The sequence below is a fragment of the Lygodium microphyllum genome, chromosome 9, assembly GCF_053477565.2.
Source record: "Lygodium microphyllum isolate KBCC chromosome 9, Lygodium_microphyllum_v1.1.10, whole genome shotgun sequence".
In the NCBI taxonomy this organism is placed as follows: domain Eukaryota; kingdom Viridiplantae; phylum Streptophyta; class Polypodiopsida; order Schizaeales; family Lygodiaceae; genus Lygodium; species Lygodium microphyllum.
In genome coordinates, this window is record NC_141143.1 from 35,855,420 (window position 1) to 35,862,886 (window position 7,467).

General features: G+C 39.3%; 1 long non-coding RNA gene across 1 annotated transcript; it reads right to left on the reverse strand.

Annotated features, from left to right (window-relative positions):
* Window positions 1-5,977: 5,977 nt before the first annotated feature.
* Window positions 5,978-7,194, reverse strand: LOC148030951 (uncharacterized). The gene is made up of 2 exons (XR_015691829.1): window positions 6,678-7,194; window positions 5,978-6,294 (listed from the first exon to the last, which is right to left on the reverse strand). It is a non-coding gene; the product is annotated as an uncharacterized LOC148030951 (long non-coding RNA).
* Between the last annotated feature and the right edge of the window lie 273 nt (window positions 7,195-7,467).

Genomic DNA, 7,467 nt, shown 5'->3' on the forward strand with positions numbered 1-7,467 from the left:
AGGCTCCAAGGAAACCACATTTGGATGCGGCTAGACGCATACTCAGGTATGTGAAGTCCACATTGCAGTATGGACTATTTTATGAGACTGGGGTTCAGATACAGTTGCATGGATACACTGATGCTGATTGGGCTGGTAGTATTTCTGATAGACGATCTACCAGTGGATATGTGTTCTCTTTTGGGAGTGCTGCAGTCACTTGGAGCAGCAAGAAACAGCCTACAGTTGCCTTGTCGAGCACAGAGGCTGAGTACAGGGGTGCAGCAATGGCTGCATGTGAGGTAGCTTGGTTGCATAAGCTACTTTATGATATGCATCAGTCTACAGATGGACCAGTTGTCATTTATTGTGACAACATGAGTAGTATACACTTGGCAAATAACCCAGTCTATCATGCTAGAACAAAGCACATTGAGGTGCATTATCACTATGTGCGAGAGAGGGTTTTACTAGGTCTTATTGATCTAGTTTATGTCAGCACAGAGGATCAGGTAGCTGACATATTCACGAAGGCATTGGGCGCAGAGAAGCTGCGCAAGTTCAGAGACCTGCTTGGTGTGCAGGAATTGGGATTGAGCTCGAGGGGGAGTATTGAGATATCGAGCTCCACTCATGATACGCCAGGGTGACCGTTGTGTATTAATGTCACCGGCTTGTCAGTTGCAGACGCGGTTGGTACACCGCCCATGAATAATAGCTACATGATAGCTATCCTTATCTACTCTAGCTCGTGGCTCAGTTAGTATGCCACCTTAGTTAGTTGAGTTTGATTTGAGACCCATATATAGGGTTCTTCTATTTCTTTGAAAAAGTGTTCTTTTGGCTTACACAACTAAGAAGAGGAAAACTGTTTTTCAGCCTCCACCCTTGTGTGTCTTCCCCCATTGTGCAAGCAAGAAAGCTTCAAGCGAGACTCCTTCCTTCTCTCCCACAATCTTGACAGTTGGGCTCAGCCATCCAAGGTCTGGGCATCGTCTAAGTGATGGAAAAACACGCCGAATAGCAAAAATCAATGATGAATGATTCATTAAATCACATATTCACCTAGCTATAGTCTTGTCCTTATTCCTCAATCAACAAGGAAGGTTCTAAGCATACCTAGAATCACCGAGAGTGATGATACATGGATTTCTCCTATCATTGCTCTCCTAACCTGTTGCTCTCTCTCAATCTCTCATAAGTTCAAATGAGCTCTTTCCCCCTTTTTTCTCTTCTTTTAATGCCCTCTCTATCTTCCTTCTCCGTTTTCCTTCTAAGGTATTCAAAATCTTTTTTCTTTTTGTTCCATGCTTCCTAGTTGTTCCTGAAACTTATCTTTTCTTTCATTTTCCTTATTTCCCCACCCTTAATGCATCCTACTAATGAAAAACATCCTACCACCGATCTAATTAATGTTCCTAAATCTTCAAACACCTAAACTATCCGGCAAAGGAGATCAAACACCTTTCGACTCCCTCGCTTCTTACCTAAACCAAGCATCGTTTCGGTGACAACTCCTACTCTGTCACTCGATTTGGAGTGCACGAGCACTCAAGCTTGAATCAGGTGATCTCAGCAATGAAACCAAAATGTCATCGCTATCACTAGCAACCGCCAAGACCCTACAGTCTGCTTATCAAGTCAAGCATTTCAAGTGAGTGGCAATGGCTACCTTACATAGTCGTGCACGCTCTCACACAATGATGTAGTGAGCTTACCGTCAAATCCAATCATTGTAGTCCTCTTCCTTATATCCTTTGATGGCTCCATAATTTAAGGCACTCGCTCAAGCCAACTCCATCTCCATGCTCCAACCTTCAACCTCCATAGTCGCGCATTCGAGAAAAGAAAAGAGAATAAGGAAAACGAAAAAAAAAGAAAAATAGCTTCTCCACAATCTCTCTCACATACTCACACTCGTCCTCTCTCACACCCCCCCTCTCATGCACAAGAAGGAAGCAAGAGCAAGAACAAGAAGAAAGCTAGTTTACACACCCTAAGAATGAGCCTATCCTTTCACTTTTTGGCTTTTATACATGTCCTCCCCTTGGGCACCCAACCTCTTTTCCACTCTTTTTTCTATTCTTTCATATTCTCATGGCTCCTTTACATGCGCCTTTTCATTTAAAACTTGCACAAGAGGGAGACTGGTGCTCTTTTACAAAGGGCTAAAATGTGTTTTATATTTTGTACACATGTTCTTGATTTTAAATTTTTCCCACACTTTAGTCTTCTTTTTCCATCGATTGTCTTCTTATACTCCTTCTCAAGTCTTCTTTATGCCTTGTCATTTTGAGAGTTAACAATGTGTATTTTTGTATTCTTCATGGGCCATAAGTAAGGATTACACTGCTCATTTTTCTTTCATTTCCTAAGCTCTTAACTTGTTAGAACCTAAAGGTTATTTATTTTTTAAAATATCATAACAAACATTTGAACATGGAATTATGATGTATGTATTTCCATAGAAATCTAAGCTTTAACTACTAAAATTTTATTTCTTTGAATTAAAAATTTTTGAAGTGTAAAGGAACATTCCCAAGTTTTTAAGGTACCCATTTGTTCCTCAACAAAACTTTTATAGTTGAATAAATTCTACTTAAGTGGACTACTCATCAATTGAAATAACCCATAAGGAAGAAATTATCATGACTAAATTTTCAAAGACACCCTTTTTAAATTAGTTAATTTTGAAAAGGACTAGAGTTGAGGTTTGTATTACAAAATTTTTCCTAGCATTACAAAGTATAATATATTTTGATTATTTTTGCCATTTGTAGACAATTATAATACCAAAATTAGTAAGCAACTTTACCATTTACAAATGGCCAAAAAAGGCTTATGACTTTATTTGCTAATCTTATTATGACCATGAGCAAGGGAAACAATGCAAAAAGTTCCCTATAGACTTTAAGGCTTAGCATAGCAATCTTTAGTTATAAAATGGATTAGGAATATATGCTTATAATTGAGAGAAACCTAATGTAGTCAATATGCTCAATACTAATGGGAATGAGGTTAAAGAATAGTAATGATTTTTCATTAAGAAAACTTTTTTTTTTTTAAAGTTATGAAGTTCATGCTACATGTTTCATTATAGTTTGTTTTAATTTCCTAATGATGACATGTAAAAAAAATTTAATGGATATGAGAAATAGCATTCTCATCTAGTCCAAAGGGATGGTCAATATTACATACACATCCATACCACACTTAAATGTACACCCACATGCACTCAAAATGTACAATTTTTTTTACATAGCTAATAGAAACTACCATTAAGAGTAACAAGCTCTACGTTGGGGAGTTTTATCAAAGGATGAACATTGGATAGATGTATATAAAGTTGTCAAACCATTATTGCATAGTATTATCCCAAATTGCATCATTCAACAAATCTCTTGAAATGGATCATTTCTAGCCTCACCTAGCACTATCAATTGCACTAAAACATGGTTGCACATGCTTCAACTAATGAATTTCTCATCTAAGGAGAGACCATGAGAAACAAATATGTAAAAAACCAAGCAAAGGGAAGGAATCAACATGCAAAACACAAGCAAGTCATTTGCTCTCGTTGAATGACATTGATATTTAGATGATAAACTAAGGTAGAAGTCTAATTTCTTAATCCCCACTTTTAGCATTAGTGATAAATACATTTCCTACTTGAAACTTTATTCTCTACATTAAAATGGAATCAAAACTTTGCATAGCGCATTATCATTGCAAATATAGCATGCTAGTATATGCAACCTGCCCCAACCTTGTCAATACTACGTTCACTATCCGACATGCCATCATGGCATGTTGTAGGCCTAACGTGCCGCACATATGAGCATGTCATGAACACTACACCATAACCTACTTGCATGAGAGTTCAATCAAAGCCTTTTCACAATTGACCACTCTTCCTTCAAGTAACGCACCCCTAGGATATTTTACCCGAAATGTAAATACATGCACCACTTTTATGTGAGAGAAAAAGACAGCTTTTTTGGTGGGCCCTCACCTTCCACATTGAAAGTAGAGGGCTTCCCAAAACTGGTCCTTACCATTCGATAGAAATGCAAGTACATTAACATTGAAAGTACGAAACCTACACAATGCCCATGACATATTTTCAATGCATGCATGCATAAGTCATATACTCCCATGCATAAAAAAAGTGAATTTTTTGCTATACAAGGGAAATTGGGAATGAAGGGAAAACAAGGAACCATTATTACAATCATGGTTTAGAGTTTCCAAGCCGAGTAATGGCACACTTCCATGTTCATGAAAAACCAATGTTTATTGTAAAATGAATTGCAAATTTTGCAAAAAAAGACCCCCAAAACTGGTTTAAAACCTTGCAGTATACAAAAATTGTGGTTTAAATAATGGCAAACCCATGTAATTTGATTAAAAATCCCTCCAAATTTTAAAGGTAGAAGGTTTTTTGTATTTACCACCACAAAAAAAAAAATTGCCCCACCTGCTTTCTAGTATGAAATAGGTAAGGATTTATGGCCCCAACATTCGAGCAAGAGAAAGAGCATACCACAGTGATCACCAAGAAATATAATTGACATGAAACGGATGTAATAGGACAAATGTGAGTCTGATAAAGTGGAAGTGCCAAAGCAGTACCGTATACCATGACATACTGAGACACATTGGGAATGCCTCCCCATAGCATCGGATGGAGCTCTTTGGAGACTACAGCCAAGTTTCTCTGGTTGTGGCAGCCTCCATATTTCTAACACTGCTCTCAAGGTAGAGATCCAGTCAAACTCCCACTGGAATCAATGTTGCAGTGTTCATAATGAAATAGATCGCATACGTATCATGGCAACTCGTTGGATGTACAAGATTACCATGAACCATCAGTTGCAATTGGCCTGAACCACCAAATGGGCACATATACTACACCAAGAATGTAAGGCTGGTTACACACTGCCCTGGATAGATGCAGCAGTGGAAAAAATACAGGTGTTATATAACATGTCAAAGAGTTGATAGGACCCACATTTTACAGGTGGACAAATTTGGGCAGGAGAGCCTCCCTATTTTCTTGTCTGTAGTGCCCCAAAAGAAAGAACCTAAGAGTATACTGTCACAGCGGACCCTAAGTTTGATGATGATGATGATGACAATGGCGACTATTAAGGACGACATGAACAACCAACATATGTGCATATCAATACCATCAATATTGTAGCATTAGTCCCAACTATTTAACCTTTATCTAAAAACTCCATTGTCTTCTCAAATGTGATGATGCCCAGAGGGGACAGAAACACACTAGATAACTCTGCACATGAAAAGAGTGTGTGAAGTGCAGTCGAACTTGAATGATGTCTGAATCATCCTACTAACTCACAAGCCCATGGCCACTTCTGCCATGACTAGAGTAGCACACACCATGCCATTGCCTCTTCCCTGCTAGAGCCTCTGCCTGTTTCACCTGTCTCAAAGCCATCAAACCATGCTCTTGTAGAATTCAGTAATCTAACCAGTAACAGCCTCACTTATCTCGTCATTGCTCTGATATCCAAATGCATATTTATGATGTTTCCGTTCATGAGATCCAGATCCAGTAACTAAGAAGATAATGGCTCAGCCTTCTTTACTGCCAACATCAAACTTTGCAGTCCGAGTTTACAAAGGTGTAGACTCCACACTAGATCAGCTATCTTAGTTAGGAGATTGCAAACACCCCAAATAGATGGTGGTCTGTGGTGCTTATACTGTTCCACTAAGACCCATTCCAGACACCTTTATGCTAAATATGACATCTTTGTGCTAAATATGACAGTTCATAATTCATGAACTCAAAGCAGGTGTTAGGCATGTTACTCCTATTCTGCAAGTACAAGTGAACCACGGGCTGGCCATGCCCAACATGCAAACTCAAGGAACTGGACTTCTAACTATCACTCGAACAAAAATCACCAAATTTTCGAAACACAGTCCACCTCCTTACTTGGCATAGATTGATTGCATGGCTCACCAATGATTAGCTGATCAGTGAAACATCAATATATTCATAACATTCCACCTCCTTACATCACATGGATTGCATTGCTTGCCACTGATTAACTGATCAGTAAGACATCAATTTATACATAACATTCCAAGTGTCCCAATTAAAACCACCAGCAATAATTATACCCCTGGTTGTAAAAACAGCAATAGCCCCAGCTGATTACTACCAGGTTCTGAACATTATTTGGCATAACTAGCACATCTGATCCAGGAAGAGACGAAAAAAGTGTTTCTCAAAATTTAGGGTTGCAGTAGATGTACACAAATCTGTTCGGAACTTGTAACCTACAAAGAAAACGAGAGAAAAAGAAAACAACAACATTTAGAATCAAAGAAATAGGCAGGCGCATCTCTATTGGGCTTAGAAGCTCTGAAGACAGAAATTTGAAAAAAGAAACTGTGGCAAATAAAATCATTCCCCAGATAATGTTTGGGAGTTTTGTGGGAGAAAAATTTTCCCATTACAGGTCATGAGAAACATCGCGACAATACTACCGAGAAGACAAATTGTTTCTTCTGTAAAAGATCTGTGGGGATTTGCTGGAATTGTCTGGAGGATCAAGATTTCACAAGCCTTCTACCATCGTTTAAGATGATTCAATGCCTCTTTCATATGATCATTTACAAAGTTTTTTTTAAATACAAAAAGGACAATTATCAAGCTTTACCTGCCAAAAGCCTGCAAGGAGGGCAAGGTAGAGAAATGTCCAAACGGAAACGAACGTTCATGTCTAGCAAACCCTATATGCTTCTGTCTGTCTGTCTGTCCGTACGGGATCTATAATAGCCTAGATTCTTAACCAGCCTCCTGAACATCGCGCTCAACCGGCGGAGCAGAGTTGTGCCGTGCTGCTGCCGCCTGCTGCTGTTGCTCATACTTGTGCTTCTGCCACAGCAGGCCTCCCACCACCAAGAAGAAGGCGGTGGTCCCTACGAGGCCCACTCGCAGGTTGGGCTGCACATACAGCTCTGGGTTGATTGCTCGGAAGACTGGCGACGATGGAGGCCTCCCCCATGGATGATGATCATCTGCAGTAAACCTCATCATTTATCGTTCTTTCGTCTTTTCTCGTGTCTGCCTGGCGGGCTAAGGATTGTGTCCTCTGAAAACACACGAGGATTCACAACAACAACAATTACCACTAGGCCCCCGTAGAACTTAGAAGCTTCTTCTTTAGACGTGGCAGATCCTAATTGGCTGATATCTCGTGCCGCCACGGCCTACACATGACGAGGACACAAGGAGTTGGATTGGATTCGGAGTCGAGTACCAAGTATATCATATATATATATATATATATATATACATCCATCCATCCAAAAGCATGAAGCTGGAAACTTGGCCACAATATTATCACGAATAGATCCCTACACATACTAGACAACATGTTGTTTGTTATAGTGAAGCTCGAATGCCTTTCTATGGATCACTCAAAATAAAATGTGCCATATGTTAAC